Genomic DNA, 18060 nt, shown 5'->3' with positions numbered 1-18060 from the left:
AATAGCGATAATACCAACAATAGCTGCCAGTGTTATTAAAATAGTAATAATAGCCATAATAACGGCCATGTAGGGAGCCTGGGAGCGAGGCTGTGTACCAGGCTCCAGCTGCAGCATCAGTACTGCCCAAACCTGAGTCCGTTGGCTACGCCTTCATTTTTCGCTATATCCATACCGCCTTGACCATTATTTCCTGAATATTTTTCTTTAAATGGACTCACTTTTTAAACTTAAAATAATTCATTTGTTAAAAACTGTATCACTCAAGAAGATGAGAAGACCAGCCACAGACTGGGAGAAGATATTTGCAAAAGACACATCTGTGGAAGGACTGTTATCCAAAATTTACAAAGAATTCTTAAAACTGAACACCAAGAAAACAAACAACTTGATTTAAAATTGGGCAAAAGACCTAAACAGACATCCCACGGAACAAGATATACAGATCGCAAATAAGCATAAGAAAAGATGCTCAACATCGTACATCATTAGGAAATTGCAAATTAAAACAACAATGAGATACAACTACACGCCTACTAAAATGGCCAAAATCCCCAAACACTGACAACACCAGATGCTGGTGAGGATGTGGAGCCGCAGGAACTCTCATACATTGCTGGTGGGAATGCAAAATGGTGCAGCCACTTTGAAAGACAGTCTGGTGGTTTCCTACAAAGCTGAATATACTCTTACCGCATGATCCAGCAATGGTGCTCCTTGATATTTACCCAAATGAGTTATTTACCCAAAGGATTTGAAAACTAATGTCCATTTAAAAGCCTGCACACGAATGTTTTAGCAGCTTTATTTATAATTGCCAAAACTTGAAAGCAACCAAGATGTCCTTCAGTAGGTGAATGAATAAATAAACTGTGGTACCTCCAGACAATGGAATATTATTCAGTGCTGAAAAGAAATGAGATGGGGCTGGCCGCGTGGCACAGCGATTAAGTTCTCACGTTCTGCTTCTTGGAGGCCTGGGGTTCACTGGTTCGGATCCCAGGTACGGACGTGGCACCACTTGACAAGCCATGTTGTGGCAGGCGTCCTACATATAAAGTAGAGGAAGATGGGCACGGGTGTTAGCTCATGGCCAGTCTTCCTCGGCAAAAAAGAGGAGGATTGGCAGCAGTTAGCTCAGGGCTAAACTTCCTCAAAAATAAATAAATAAATCAAAAGAAATGAGCTATCAAACCATGAAGAGACATGGCGGAAACTTAAACATGTTGCTAAGTAAAAGAAGCCTGTCTGAAAAGGCTACATACTGTATGATTCCAACTATATGACATTCTGGAAAAGGCAAAACCATGGAGACAGTAAAAGGATCAGTGGCTGCCAGGGGCTGGGGGGAGGGAGGGATGAATAGGCCGAGCACAGAGGATTTTTAGGGCAGAGACTATTCTGTATGATACTGTAATGGGGGATACATGTCATTACTCACTGTCAAAACCCATAGAATGCACACCAGCAAGAGTGAAACTTAATATAAACTACGGGCTCTGGGTGACAATGATGTGTCCATGTAAGTTCATGATTGTAACAAATGTCCCCCTCTAGTGGGGGCTGTTGACAGTGGGGGAGGCTGAGCGTCTGAGGGGGCACGGTTATATGGGAACTCTGTGCTTTCTACTCATTTTTACTGTGAATCTAAAACTGCTCCAAAAAATACAGTCTACTTAAGAAGAAATCACTACCATAAATGGAAAACCAGTCATATTTCTCATAAATAAACGGAGAAGGATGGAAGGGCAGAAAGACAGAGGACATGCAAGAATACTGTAAGTGAGCTAAATCTTCATGTGTTGGAGCAAAAATTAATAGATAATGTCTAAAGCTGATAAATCAACGAATGGCCACATAAGTACATTATTTAGCTCCATGGAAATAACAACTAGAAGAAATAGCTACAAAGGCTAGAGGTGGTTACCATGCCAACTAAGAATATGGAGATCTTCAGCCTCCTAATGAGACATTTCAGGGGCCAGCTGGTGGCATAGTGGTTAAGTTTGTGCGATCCGCGTCGGCGCCCCGGGGTTCACAGGTTGGATCCCAGGCATGGACCTATCACCACTTGTCAAGCCATGCTCTGGCGGCATTCCACAGCAAATGGAGGAAGGTTGGCACAGATGTTAGCTCAGGACCAATCTTCCACACACACAAAGACATTTCAAACGTGACGGTACAGAAATGCCATTCCTTACCAATTAGATAGCAAAGATCAAAATGGTTGATTTTTATTGGAAGAGAACTGAGGAGGGTGTGGAGAAAGGGACACGAGTAGGAAGCTGGTGGACACGTACATCAGTACGATCTCTTTGCAGGACAGTTTGTCAGTACCTACTAAAATGATAAAAGCACGGACCTTTTGACTCCAGGATCCTTACAGGTAGAGGCACACATGTGCGGGAAGACGTGAGGACGAGGTTCTTTGCTGCTTCACTGAAATATCAAAAGGTTGGCATCAACCTCGATGTCTCTCAGTAGGAGCTGGCTAAACCAGTTATGATCCATGCCTACGATGAAATGTTGTGCAGCCTCCGAAAATAAGAGAGCAGGGGTTGATGTCCTGATATGGAAGATCTTCGAGATACAGCGTTAGGTGAAAAAGCAAGGTGCGTAACAGTGTTTGTAGCAAATTACCGTTTCTGTATTATTTTTAAAGGATCTTTATATTACATGCTGACATAGACCTAGCATTTCTCTGGAAGATGTAATTCATTGGTGAGAGTGGTTGCCTTTGAGGAGAGGAGCTGGGTGGTACCTTTGAAATTTTTACCTCATGCCTGTATTACCTATTCAAATAAATTTGAAACAAAAACTTAAGTGATTGCCTCTAGAGAACTGAGTAAGGGGTGAGAAGGGTGGGATGGAATGGTTGCTTTTAATTACATGTATATAATAAAACGTATGTTATCTATGTAACATGTACCATCTATATAAAATATTAATTTACAAATGCTTTAACTACCAAGAAAGAGAAAGAAGAAAATAAAGACAGAGAGAGAGGCAGTCTCTGTTGACGTAAAGGTCAGTAGGGGCCAGCAGCCACTCCTGACCGTGGCGTGCCCCTGAGCAGTCCCCCATGACAAGGACCAGCAGCTTCCCGGAGTCGCCAGCCTCTTTGATCTGGCTTCTCTCCGTCCTGCCAGATGTGAAGTATTCAGGTGTGTGGTGAGCCAGTTCCCAGAAAATCTCCCCTGCTGTCCTTTGTCAGGGCCCTGGGGGCTGTGGGGCCCTTGGCAGATGCACTTCTGTGGTCACAAAGAGTTTATTCTCCTCTTAGCAGAGAGAGACGGACCTATCAGATTGCAGCCAGCTGTCCAGCTGAGGTGGAGTACCCCTCTCCCCATGGGTCTGGGCTGCAGGACATTGTGCTCTGGGTGGGGGCTGGGGGGCTGGTCAGTCTCCCTTCACTGTTCACATCTGCCTCCAGTATCTACTGCTGCATAATGAACCACCCCAGAACTAAGAGGCTTAAAACAATTTATCCGTCGTAGTGCTGTGTGTTGATTGGGCTCAGCTGGGAGGTTCTCGTTTGGGTCTCTCATGCAGTTGCTGTCAGAAAGCAGCTGCTGCTGAGGTCACCTCAAGGCTTGACTGGGCTGGACGTCCAGATGGCCTCTTCACTGACTCGTCTGCTGCCTCAACTGAGATGACCGGAACAACCAGGGACCAGCTGGCCATCTTTTTCTCTCCATGTGGTCTTTCCAAGTGGCTGGCGTGGGCTCCCTCACATCATGGCAGCTCAGAGTAGTTAAGCTTCTTTGATGGCAGTGGGCTCATCCCACAGCAGTGTTCTAAGAGCCAAGGTGGAAGCTGCACGGTGTCTTATGACCTAGCCTCAGAAGTCAGGCGTGTCAATTCTGCTACATTCTATTGGTTACGCAGGGCCAGGCCCCAGTGAAAGTGGGAGGGGCTGCACAAGAGTGTGAATAACAGAGTGTGTGGTTCTTAATGGGCCATCTTTGGAGGCCCAGCTGTTACAACATTGTGTGCCATTTAACACTTTTTTCTCTTTGTTCTCCTCCTACCTCACCTTCTTAGTCTCTTTGAGTGGTTCTTCCTCATTTTCTGTCTTCAAATTAATCCAGTGCCCCAAAACTCAGGCCTGGGCCTCTTCTCTGTCTACCCTCCCTCCCTTAATAATCTCATCGGGTCTCCTAGCTCTAGACACTTATAAGCTGACAACTCCTAAATTTACATCTCCAGCCTGCACCTCCTCTGAAGTCTAGACTCCGCTCTCCAACTGTCTACTCCACATCTCTGCTCGGATGTCTCACAGGGACCTCAACATGAGCAGCTCTAACACCACCTTCACCCCCTGCTCCCAGACACTTCACAAAAGAATATATGTGAATCACCAATAATTACACATAAAAAGATACAGAGTATCATTATCCATTAGGGAAATGCAAGTTAAAAATCACAATGAGATACCACTATACATCCATAAGAATGTCTAAAATTAGAAAGACTGATCGTAACAAGTGTTGGCGAGGATGTGGAGCACATGGAACTCACACACTGCTGGAGGAATACAAAATGTGGTAAATCACTTTAGGAAACACTTTGGTAATTTCTTGAAAAGTTAAACACGTACCTACCATATGATATGACCCAGCCATTCCCCTCCTAGACATTTACCCGAAAACCTAAAACATTTGTCCACACAAAGACTGGTACACAAATGTTCAGAGCAGTTTTATTTGTAATCATCAAAAACTGGGAACAACCTAAAAAGCCATCAAAAGATGAATGGATAAACAAGTTGTGGTGCATCTGTGCAATGGGGTACTACTCGGCAATGAAAGGGACGAGTTATTGATACCCACAACATGGATGGATCTCAGAACCATTATGCTGAGTAAAAGAAGCCAGCCCCCCCCCCCAAAAACTGTGGACATATTGTATGACCCCCTTTATATACATTCTAGAAAACGCAAACTAATTTACAGTGATGGAAGTAGGTCAGTGGTGGAGGGGAGGTGGGGGGTGATTGCAAAAGGATGGATGATGGATTTGGGGTTGAGAGATATGTTTACTGTCTTAAGGGTGGTGAGAGTAAACTAATCAAATTATACACTTTAAATATGTGCCATATAGTGTACTTCAATTATACCTCAATAAAGTTGGAAAAAATTGAATAAAAAAGAACAAAAGAAAAGACATATGTTTGGAAGAATACACAGCAAACAGTTAACAATAGTTACCTTCAGGGAATGGGGAGGGGCCGAGAACTAACACTTGTTACCTTACATGCAGCTTTCTAGTCTAAGTTGTTTACAACAAGTATATGTTAATCCTAAGTTTAAGAAAAAGAGCAATATATTTTTTGCCCCCAAGCCTCAGGAGCTCTGTCACATGCCCCAAAATGGACCAGGTCGTTCTGCCAAACAAAAAACACCTCCTGGATTTGAGCCAAGGGTTTCTGGGGGCAAATTCCCATCCGGAGACAATGAAAACCGTGCTTCCTCAGAACAGGGACTTTATTTACAACTTATATCTGCATTCCGGACTGGGCCCCGCACGGGATGATTGCCCAGGAAGATAATGGAGTCATTAATCTCTGCCCAAGACTGGGCTCCTCCTGCCAACTTCCCATCTGGGTGATTAAACTAGCTGGCAGCCCCACGTCAGTCTCCACGGCGTCTGCGGGGCAGAGGGACAAGGCACCTCTGGGCGCCGCACTTGGCTTCTCCAGAGGGGCAGCTTCCTGGGTGACTTTAGGACAAGGAAGCTGAACCCCGGTCTTGACTTGGCCATGCCGGGACTCAGGCTAACATGGGCTCCTTGACATGTCGGGGGTGGGAACAGCCGTCTGAGCTTCTGCGTTTCTGTGCTTGCCCATATGTGTGCTTCCGTTTTTCCTAAACTCACCCTAAACCTTTTTCCTTGAACACCACAGGAGGTGGCTACCCCACAACTAGTTCACCTCTCCCCCAACTTTCTTCCCTCCTCAGTAACAGCACCCAGATGCTCCGGGGGAGGGCCGCCTCGCCCTGCCCCTGGACCCAGAAGGCAAATCTTGCTTCGGCTTGGCCCTCACGACTCAGAGCCTGGTCCAGCATCGGCGTCACCCGGGAGCTTGTTGGAAATGCAGAATCCGAGGCCCCACCCAGACTTACTGAACCAGAATCTTCATTTGAACAAGATCTCTGGTGATTTGAACACATTAGTTCTCAAACCTGGCTGAACATCAGAAGCACCCGAGGGAGTTTTAATAATACCGATGCCCGGGGCTTCCACTGCGATTTTGATTCCACTGATCTGGAACAGGATCTGGACGCCGGTATTTTTTACGATATAACATATGTTTAGTAAAGTGCACTAACTTAAAATGGATAGCTTGGTATTTTTTACACACATGTTCACCCATGTAACCATGACCCAGATAACGACATAGGACATTTCCAGAAGCCCAGAAAGTTCCTTCTTGGCCCTTCAAGGTAGGATGATGAACTGTTCCGATTCGGCCAAGACCGAGGGTTTTTCCGGGACATGCGACTTTCAGTACTAAAACTCAGAAAGACTCGGGCAAACCAGGACAAGCTGGTCCAACTGCTTCAAGGTCTATACTCCAGCCCACCTCCAGAGGGAACCACTATTCTGATGTCCAGCTAGTGGTACTTTTAAGAGTTGCACAGATGACTCTCATGAGCAGCCAGGGCCAACTCAGTGTTGGAGCAGAATGACCTGGAGGCCTTGTGAAAATATTGCTGGGCCGCACCCCTACACTTGCTGATTCAGGAGGTCTGGGGTGGAGCCCAAGAATTTGTGAGTTTAACAGGTCTCCTACGTGACGCTGATGCAGCTGGTCCAGCACCTCACTTTGAGAACTACAGATCTAAGCCAATCACAGTCTTTCTACTCCCCTTGCCACTGAATGGCTTAGGCTTGAGCACGTGATGCACTTCTGACCAATGAGACATAAGGAGAAGCATTCCAGTAAAGCCTATTAAAATAGTACCCACCCCCGAAGTGTGCGCATCAGCAGCCCTCGGGGTGGGGAGAGGATCCTGGGAAAGATTTTCTCGCTGATAGAGATGATGGGAGGGGGTGCTCTCTTCTTCCTTCGAAAGTGCAGTAGTGTCAGGGTGTGGCCCCTGGAGCTGTCTCATGACCTTCAGGCAACAAGCCTGAGGATTAAACACCAACCACCCAGGATGGGGAAGAGGAAAGCGAGAGAGAACCTGAGTCCTTGAAGAAGTTGTTGACCTTCTGGATGGATCCACCCTAAATGGCCTCCTTGGGAACTTCTTTCCTTTTTGTTTAGGTCACGTGTAATTGGGTTCTCTCTTATTTGTGTTCAAAAGCATGTAATATCCTGCTATTCAAAGTGTGGTCCACGAACCAGCAGCATCAGCATCCCCTGGAAGCTTGTTAATGTCAAATGACAAAACTAAAACCATTTAGTAACAGGTTTGATGTCCTTTATTCAAGGGCAAACAGTCCGTGGATGGGGAAGCACAGAGCCTCACAAGCAGTGGCGCATTGTTCCCTGAGGGATTTTAGGCAAGAGCGAGTTTTATAGAGCATTAGCAGAGGCGACGTGGAAACAGGGCATGATTGGCTAGGAGGCCCGGCATTTCCTTATAAGACTCGCGGGTCCTGTTTTCGAGGGTAAGGTGAGTTACCTGAGGCTGAGTTGGAGGACCGTGACTGGTGAATGTTAGGTTTCCTTGACAGATGTTTCCCGGAGGTGCAGGCTGATTTAGGTTTAGGTTTGTGACGTGGGCGGGGCCGCTGGGGCAGCCTCCGTTTTGTGGGCCCTGATGTTCGAATGAACTTTGTCACAAGAAGTGCAGGCCCTCATGCCCCACCGAAGACCTCCTGAACCAGATTCTCCGTTTTGACAAGATGCCCACATTCAGGTCTGAGAAGCACTGCTCTAAACTATACACCAGCACATATGCTTTGGATTTTCTGGGCCTCTCTGGGGGCAGCCTCCCACAGCTAATAGCTGCATGAAATCATGTTATTATTAATAATCATATGAAAAGATGCCATGGATACTGCGTATGGAAGCCCCCTGGCCTAGTTTCCCCTGCCTGTCGTTGGTCAGAACTAGGTTGCATGCCTTAGTACCAAGGAGGCTGGAAAGGGAGTATGTGGCTTCATCTGCCTCCACTGTGGGAGACAGGCTCAGCCGGCAAGGAGGGTGGGAAAAATAGCTGTCGGGTAAGAACCGGCAGTGCCAACCACAAATAAATGAGAATGACCTTTTTCAGAGGTTGGACAGAGTCGGGGGTGTAAAGTCGCTTGCCTAAGGTCATGTAGCTAGAAAGTACTTGCCATTTTGTAGAAAACTGATAAATTTTTATAAATGAGGTTGGTTGAGTCAGTTCATACCTAAGATGGGCCTTGAACCCAAAACCCCTGATATCCGACATAGCGATCTAGCCACTTCCTCAAGCTGCCTTTCTCTTGCCCTTTGGGTGTGTGTGTTTTTTTTTTTTTTTTTTAAAGATTGTCACCTGAGCTAACAACTGTGGCTAATCTCTTTTTTCTTTTCTTTTTTTCTGCTTTATCTCCCCAAATCCCCCCTGGCACATAGTTGTATATCTTAGTTGCAGGTCCTTCTAGTTGTGGCATATGGGACGCCGCCTCCACGTGGCCTCACGAGCAGTGCCATGTCCGCGTCCAGGATCCAAACCCTGGGCCGCCACAGCGGAGTGCACGAACTTAACCACTTGGCCACGGGGCCGGCCCTGGGTGTGTTTATAGTTCAAAGAATATGTCTTTTAAGGACAGAGCCAACTCAGTGGGCAATAGTTATCTATGTGGCTTCCTGTATGGCTAGCCACAGGCAGAGAGAAGAGATGGATGCCTGATAAAACTGGAATTTTCCCAGCTGATTTTGGACACCACCCAACCCAAAATACATATAGCACCCTTAGACACACAGGAAAATGTTATTTTCACCATTTCCTGCCAAATGTCTCGCTGGCTCCATTGATACATGATGGTCAGGGTGGAGCCAGGTGCCTGACTGTCTCTGATGATTAACCTCCCAGCTCAGTTTCCTTCCCTGGCAAAAGGAGTCTGGGAAATTGGAGCCCCATGAGTTAGAGATGAGGAAAATTCCTCCTAAGCAAATGAAACATGTTAAGTGTTTGTGGAGAAATGTCTGGAGTTTAAAATTTTTACTCCACCTTAACATGAGTCCAGGTCTGGTAAGTGTTTGTTCAACTGATGTTAGCTCTGTGTGTCTGGGGTCCCAGTTCCATCAAGGACAGGTTTATCAGCAGCTGAAGTAGAATATTGGACGCTATTCTGTGTAGCTTCACCAAGCTCGCTCCCATCTCACAGCCTTTGCACTTTCTGTTCCTACTCCCAAAATGCTTTTCCCTTTCAGATTTTCTCATGCCCAGCTCCTTTTCATCCTTTGGGTCTTGACTCACACGTCACATCATCAGATAGGTCCTCCCTGAATGTTGTACCCAAAGTAACCCTCCAGTCAGCTTTCTTTCCCACCCCTCTACTTTATTTTCTTTACAGCACTTACTACTGTCTGAAGTTATCTTCTCTCTGACTACTTGTTTATTGACTGTCTCCCCAGCTGGAATGAAAGCTTTGTGAGATCAGATGCCACACTTTTCCTGGCTCTGTCTGCTGAGGGGTCTAGAAGCAATGAGCACACCTAGTGCCTAGATCTTGGTTTGTTCAATAAAAGGAACCAGGGCTCCTTGGAGAAATGACTGATTCCAGAGCTAGAATAAGGAAACTGCAAATGATCCAGTTAACATCCCCACTCATGGGACAAATTGACGTCACAAGCCTCTGATATTCTGTACCGAAAAGGACACAACACTATTTCTGTGTATTCTTGCCCCAAAAATGTTTAACCTGAATTCATTCATGAGGAAACACCAGACAAACCTAAACGGAGGAACACTTCACAAAATAACTGGCTAGGACTCTTTAAAAACGTCAAGCTGTGAAAGACAAATAAAGACTGAGGAACTGTTCCAAATTAAAGAGAGTCTAAGGAAAGAGGACAATGAAACGCAACACGTGACCTTGGATTGGATCTTGGACCAGAAAAAGGATATTAGTAGGAAAATTGGCAAAAGTAGCATGAGGTCTACAGAATAGATTAGTGGTTCTTAAGTGTGGTGCTTAAGACCTTTCCAGGGAGTCTGCAGGGTCAAAACTATTTTCATAGCGATAGTAAGATGTGATTACCCTTTTCACTGTGTCAACATTTGCACAAATGATGCAAAAGTGATGGTGAGTAAAACTGCAGGCTCCTTAGTATGCGTCAAGGCAGTGGCCTCAAACTAACTTCACTCATGATCATTGTACACTTCACCCTTACACATCCACAGTAAAAATAAAGAAGAAGAAAAAGCCAGTTTCACTTACGCATGTCCTTAATGAAGCAGTAAAAATTACTAATTTTATTAAATCTCCACCTTCGAAAAGTATCTGTTAAATGATGTGTGACAACACGGAAAGTATATATAAGGCACTTCGACTGCATATCAAAGTGTAACGATTATCGTAGCTGACTTTTCACGGAACACCATTTTTACTTGAAATAATGACTAACAGACAAATTACGGTTATTCAGATTTACGTATTTGACAGACATTTTCTCCATCACAAGACAATGTTCCTTAAATGCCAGTGTGTTTAAAGCAGCCAGGTCAAATCAATTCATTTCTGTCAGAACTCCACCATACTTGGCCTGTGATACCCATCAATCTCTGGGTGCTCTGCCATTTTCCAGCTGACGAAATGAGGCTCAGAGAGGTAAAGCGACTTATCCAGAGTCACATGGCTAGAAAATGGTGGACTCTACACTCGCAGTAGCACTGATCTGTCAAGATCACCATGCACTGCTATTTAGGGATCCAGGATAAAAAATCATTTAAATAGGGCCAGCCCGGCGGCACAGCGGTTGGGTGTTCGTGTTTCACTTCGGCAGCCCAGGGTTTGCCGGTTCGGATCCCGGGTGTGGACATGGCACCGCTTGGCAGGCCATGCTGTGGTAGGCATCCCACATGTAAAGTGGATGAGGATGGGCACGGATGTTGGCTCAGGGCCAGTCTTCCTCGGCAGGAAGAGAGAGATTGGCAGCAGTTGGCTCGGGGCTAATCTTCCTCAAAAAAAAAAAAAAATCACAAAAATCATTTAAATAATCCAGTGCTGCTGTAGGGATGGTTTTCTTTAGCATCTTCTTTGGGTTAGGAGCATCTCACCCAGGATCTATTTTCTTCTGCACCAAGAGAGTGTTTAAGAGCTCGGCATCGTGCGGGATTTGGCATCAGATAAAAGCTATTGCTCAGAAAAAAAATATCAGGCTGAGCACTTTTCTCTAACCTCAGCTGAAGTCCACCAACTGGCCAGCTTTTTTAGTAATAATCAGAAAATTAGGAGATTTTCACTAAAGGGAACTTCTCAACCTAGGTCTGCATTTGCTTAATTAGGGACTCAGCGTATTGAAGAAGATGATTTGAAAGGGGGAAGGGAGGAAGGAAAAGAAAAACCACAATTATCAGACTTAAAAAAGACAGAGAAAGAGAACTCAACTTTTCCACTTTTTCCAGATTCAGGGTGAAAAAAAAAAAAAGCCTAGGGGCAGCATCCTATGGTTAAATTAAACGAGCATGGCATTAAGTTGCCACCTCCATTCACTCTCCTATTTTGCTAATGTCTTTGGTGGGCGTTAAGAGTTTGTCCATCTGACAGATCTTTACTGAGCATCTTTACTGAGCTTTCATGCCAGACACTTCCACACTCAATCTTTGCAGCAACCCAGGGAGGCATCATTACAAGTTCCATTTTACAGGCAAGGAAACTGAGGCGAGGAAAGATTACCTGATTTTCCAAGGTTACACTGCTGACAAGTGAGAGATCCCGGGACGCCAATCCACGTGGGATTTGCATGTGGGGGGAACTAATTCTAACACACACATATTTTCCCTTTGTAACAACATTCTAGCTACTGTGGGAGCCATGGCATTTCCTGTGACTTTTCCTAGCTGGAAATCTGAATAGTCATTTTGTATTTTAATATTAGTTCTATTTTCTCTTCTACATTTTGCATATTTTTCATAATAGCCATATATTATTTTTATATTCTGAAACATTGAATATCTTTATGTCTTTCCTAACCAGGCTGCAAGAATCATCTTTTTTTTTTTAGGGTGATACCAAAAGTTGTATTTGTATCTTTCAAATTTTGCCTGAAAGTCATTTTATCTTAAAATGAAAGCTTTCTCTGAAAATAATATATTCTAATGACAAGTCCATCCCCAGCATTGCTGGGAGAGAGTTCTTCACTATTCCTCAGTGAGAAAGGACTGTGGGCCAGATGTCATCAGAAACTTACTGTGTGTCCTTGGGACGCTCTGGGACTCAGTTTCCTCATCTATAAAATGGGGCTAGAGTAGGAGGGCTAAATGCTTTCCAACAGATCTTACATCTCTGACAGCCATTGGCTATAAGTTGCCAAATGTGCCTTAAGAAACAGGTGATGCAAACACTTTTTTCCCAGAAGAGTCAGAAGCTAGTAGACGCATAAGAGTAAATCCAGAGAGAACCAGCTCTAAGATGAATTATTTGAGAGAAACTCTTTTACACCTATGAGGGTCATGGAGAGTTACCTTTCATGTCAACACTGTGTCGGGTACTGCTCCTTCCATATTAGCAGAGTTTATTGCTGCCCGTAAACATTTTTTTAAATTGTGGTAAAATACGCATAACAGAAAAGGTACCATTTTAACTATGTTAAGTGTATAGATCAGTAGGGTTAAGTTGCATGACCAATCTCCAGAACTTTCTCATCTTGCAAAACTGAAACTCTATACCATTAAACAACTCCCCATTTTCCCCTCCCTCAGCACCTGGCTACCATCCTTGAACCTTCTGTTTCTATGAGTGACTACCCCAGGTACCTCACATAAGTGGAATCATGCAGTTTTTACCTTTTTTGTGATTGGCTTATTTCAAGGATAATGTCTTCAAGTTCATCCATGTTGTAGCATGTTTCCTTCCTTTTTAAGGTTGAATAATATTCTATTATATGCATCTACCACGTTTGGCTTAAACCATTTATCTGTTGGTGGACCTTTAGATTGCTTCCACCTTTTGGCTATTGTGAATAATGCTGCTATGAGCATGGATGTATAGCTATCTCTTTCAGACTCTGCTTTCAATTCTTTCGGCTGTATACCCAGAAGTGAAATTGCTGGATCTTATGATAGGTCTAATTTTAATTTTTTGAGGAACTGTCATACCATTTTCCAGGGCAGCTAAACCATTTCACATTCCTACCAACAGTATATAGGGATTCCAATTTCTCCACATCCTCACCAACACTTGTTATTTCTGCTTTTTTGCTGGTAGCCATCCTAATGGGTGTGAGGTGATATCTCATTGTGATTTTGATTGGCGTTTCTCCAGTGATTAGTGATGTTGAGTATCTCTTCATGTGCTTGTTGGCCACTTGTATATCTTCTTTGTAGAAATGTCCATTCAAGTAATTTGCCCATTTTCTAATCAGATTATTTGGGTTTTGTTGTTGAGTTATAGGAGTTCTTTAAATATATTCTAGATACTATCAGATATACGATTTGCAAATATTCTCTCCCATTCTGTAGGTTGTCTTTTCACCCTGTTCACTGTGTCCTTTGATGCACAGAAGTTTTCGATTTTCATGTAGTCCAATTTCTCTATTTTTACTTTTATTGCCTAAGAATCATCTTTTATTCCATCTTGTTTTTTAATTGTAAGTAAGACAACATTGAAGAACGTTAGAAAATACAGAAGATACATAGATGGCAAATAAACGTATGAAGAGATGCCTCACATCATATGTCATCAGGGAAACGCAAATTAAAATACTGAGACACCACTATACACCTATTAGAATGGCCCAAATCTGGAACACTAACAACACCAAATGCTGGCAAGGGCGTGGTGCAACAGGAACTCTCATACACTGCTGGTGGGGGTGCAAAATGGTACAGCCACTTTGGAAGACACTTTGACAGTCTCTTACAAAACTAAATACACTCTTGTCATTATGATCCAGCAATCATACTCCTTGGTATTTACCCAAAGGAGCTGAAAACTCACGTCCACACAAAATCCTGCTCATGGATGTTTATAGCAGCTTTATTCATAACTGCCTAAACCTGGAAGCAATCACGATGTCCTTCAGCAGATGAATGGATGAGTAAACTGTGGGGCGTCCAGACAATGGGATATTACTCAGCGCTAAAAAGAAATGAGCCACCAAGTCATGAAAAGACATGGGGAACTCTAAATGCATATTACTAAGTGAAAGAAGCTGATCTGAAAAGGCTACTGTGTGATACTAGCTATATGTGTGTAACATAGTATATTTCTAATCATACGACATTCTGGAAAAGGTGAAACTGTGCACATAGTAAGAAGATCAGCGGTTGTCAGAGGCGGGAGGAGAGATGAACAGGTGGCGCACAGAGGATTTTTAGCGAAAATATTCTGTATGATGATAATGATGGATCTATGTCCTACTTTTGTCCAAAACCATAGAAGGTACAACACCAAGAGTGAGGCCTAAGGTAAACCATAGACTTTGGGTGATTACGCTGTGTCAGTGTAGATTCATCCTTGGTAAAAAATGTACCATTCTGGTGAGTGATGTTGATCATAGGGGAGGCTACAGACGTGAGGGGAGAGGGATATATGGGAAATCTCTATGTTCCTCTCGGTTTGTGGTAAACTCAAAACTGCTCTAAGAAAAATAAAGTCTTTTTTAAAATAGCCAAAAATAATACATATAGTATATATAAACATGTAAGAAAAACATAAACTAGAAAGTTTAACAGTGGAGTCTCTGAGTTGTGTGAATATAGCGTTTTATTTATTTTTGTTTTTCTCTATTTCTCACAGCCAGCCCTGGTGGTCTAGTGGTTAAGATTCAGCACTCTCACGGCTGCAGCTCAGGTTCATTGTCTGGTCAGGGAACCACACAACCCGTGTGCCATCTTACTGCGGCAGCTGCGTGTTACTGTGCTGCTGAAAGCTATGCCACTGGTACGTCAAATACCAGCAGAGCCACCCACGGTGGACGGGTTTCAGCAGAGCTTCCAGACTAAGACAGTTAACGAAGAAGGACCTGGCCACCCACTTCTGAAAAAAATGGGCCAGGAAAACGCTGGGAATAGCAGCGAAGCATTGTCTGGTACAGCGCCAGAGGGTGAGAGGAGGGCGCAAAGACCGAGCAGGGTTCCGCTCCTCTGTACCCAGGGGCGCTAGGCATCAGAATCAACTCCACGGCGCCAACAACAGCAAATATTTCTGACTTTCTACAATGCACTTATTCCATTTTGGTAATAATGAAAGGGTTTTTTTTTTTAACTTTTTGTTTTGAATTAGTTATAGACTCACAGGAAGCTGCAAAATAGCACATAGGACGTCATGGGCCCTTTGCCCGTCTTCTCGTGAGAGACATCCTATATAATTGTAGTACAATTTAAAAACCAGAGAATTCACTTTGGTACAACACTGTTAACTAGACTACAGACCTCATTCTGTTGTCGTCATTTTTTACACGTTTATTTGCGTGCACATATAACTCTATGCAATTTTCTCCATGTATAGATTCATATATTCCTGTAACCACCACCACAATCAGGATACAGAACTGTGATCGGCCCAGAGGAGTTCCCTCGTGCTAGCCATTTATATCTGCACTCCTCTCCCCAACCCCTCTACCCAAGCAACCAATAATTGTTCTCCACCTCTATAGTTTGGTCATTTCAAGAATATTATATAAATGATCATATATATGCAACTTTTTGAAATTGGCTTTTGTCAATAAACATAATGACCTTGAGGTCAATCTAGGTTGTTGCATGTTACCCATGGTTCATTCATAATAATAAAAGGTTATTTTTAATAAATATATATATTTGAGTATATATCCCACCTGAATTTTAATATATATGTTTTTAATTGAAAAAAAAATACACATATATCTCTCTATTTCCAAATGTGAGGTTAGAGTTTGGAAACCACAAGTAGATAAGCTTGGTCTCATTCCCATGAAATTCCAGCCTGAAAAATTAATCAAGTAGTTGGCGACTTGGCTGTGGAGTACTTTAGGGCAGAGACACAGATAATACCCATCTTGTCACCTCTTTGGCCCAGCTCAATGCTTTGTCCCATAGGAAATGTTCGGGAAATGCTTCTTAAAATGATTCTTATAAAGCACTTGGGGGTGGGGGTGGGTGCAAGTATTCACTGGGAACTTGCTCCTAAGAATAAGTCATGCAAAACTAGCATCTTTTTTTGTTGTGGTGGTGGTTGTTCTTAATTTTTAGCAGGGTCACTACACTGGCAGGCACAGAAAATGCATTTAGCAACATTTCCTGCAATTGTTGTGGAAAAGTGATAGAAAGGAGAGCAGATCGTGGTCCATGCCAGAACTGAGACACCATGCCTGGCAGGAGCAACCAGGAAGCAGCTCTGGGAGGCCATCGGCAAAGAGGCTATTTGGGAGTTCTTGGGTTCAAATTCCAGCTCTGCCTCTGTACCAGTCATAGCCCACTGGAAACAGAATAACGCTAGCAGAGTATAATTCGAGAATAACACAGGATGCGCACGGGATATAATGAAACCACAGGGCTAGTGAGGAACCCTGGAGCTGGAAATAGAAGGAGGGACCCCCTATACCTGAAGCCACCAGAGTCCAGAAGGAGAGTCTGTGAAGGAACTCCTGGAGAAGCACCCTGCAGGCTGGGACCAAGGGGAAGCATAGCTCGGCCCCACTCTCCATGCCTCCTCCCACCTCCTGCTGAAGCTCCCACTGCAGGGCTCAGAGCTGTGGAAGCAGTCCACACTCCAGGAGCACTGAGCAAGGTGGACTAGGGTGAGGAGGGGATCTGGACAACCACAGGAAGATGCTGGCAGAGCCATTCACTGTGTGGCTTAGGTACGTCGTTTCCCCTCTCTGAACCTCAGTTTCTCCGTCTGTAGAGAAAATAATATTACCTCTCTTGTAGAGTGGAGGTGAGGAATAAATTATTTATAACATGTAAAGTACCTGGAATGGAGTCTGGTAGGAAATTTCAATAAAAGTGGCTGTTGTTGAGATGATGATGATGATGATGATGACGATGATGATGAGAAATGGGGCTTAGAGAGGTATGTTTGGTCTTGACTAAATGGTGGGACAGTGAAATGTTTGAGGCAGCCTAGCACATACTAGGATAAAGGCCAGACCACTCAGAAGGTAGCTCCTTTAGCTATAAAAACATCGGGTCCACCTGGGCAGAGCCAAAAGTGACGTCAAAGTCCCAGACTGCACATGACGCCATTTTAATATCAGAGCCAAAAAAAAAAATGCTCTCACTCACTAGGACCACCCCCAACCCAAGCCTTCCCACCTGCAAACTGTGGCCTTGTGGCGCCAGTCTGTTTTGGCAAAAAGGACCATTTGTTTAAGCGAGCCTGCCAAGTGAGAGGCTCCAGATGTCTCCTTTTCTTTTTAAAAAAGCCACAGATATAAATAAGCCCAAGATGGTCTGTTTCTGCCATGACTAACAGATGAAAGAAAAGACAGTCGCCTTCTAAACAGACTTGCAATTAATTAACACTGGGACCTCAGGAGGAATTGATTAGGGACCAGCCCAATCGGTGGGCCACAGAACCTGCCAACTCCACCCACCCTGGCTTTGAAGCCAATTTGGAAACTGACCATCAGGAAACCCCACAAACCCCAATTTCTCCCCAGACCATCTTGGAGGAAAAATCCAAGTGTACAGGGAATATGAAAGTTACTCAGAAGGTACATTGTCCACCGAGGCTTCATCCTAAAGAACAGATGCCATCGTCACAGGCCAGGCACTCCCAGGAATGAGGTTGCCAGATTTAGCAAATAAAAATACATTATGCCTAATTAAATTTGAATTTCAGATAAGCAACAAAGAATTTTAACTATGTCCCAAATATTGCACGGGACATACACTAAAACTTATTTATTTATCTGAATTCAAATTTATCTGGGCATTGCGGCTTTTATCCGGCCCAGGAACGACAAAGGCCACATGGAGGCCACACATA

The sequence above is a fragment of the Equus przewalskii genome, chromosome 21 (assembly GCF_037783145.1).
Source record: "Equus przewalskii isolate Varuska chromosome 21, EquPr2, whole genome shotgun sequence".
In the NCBI taxonomy this organism is placed as follows: domain Eukaryota; kingdom Metazoa; phylum Chordata; class Mammalia; order Perissodactyla; family Equidae; genus Equus; species Equus przewalskii.
This window is presented reverse-complemented; position numbering follows the sequence as displayed.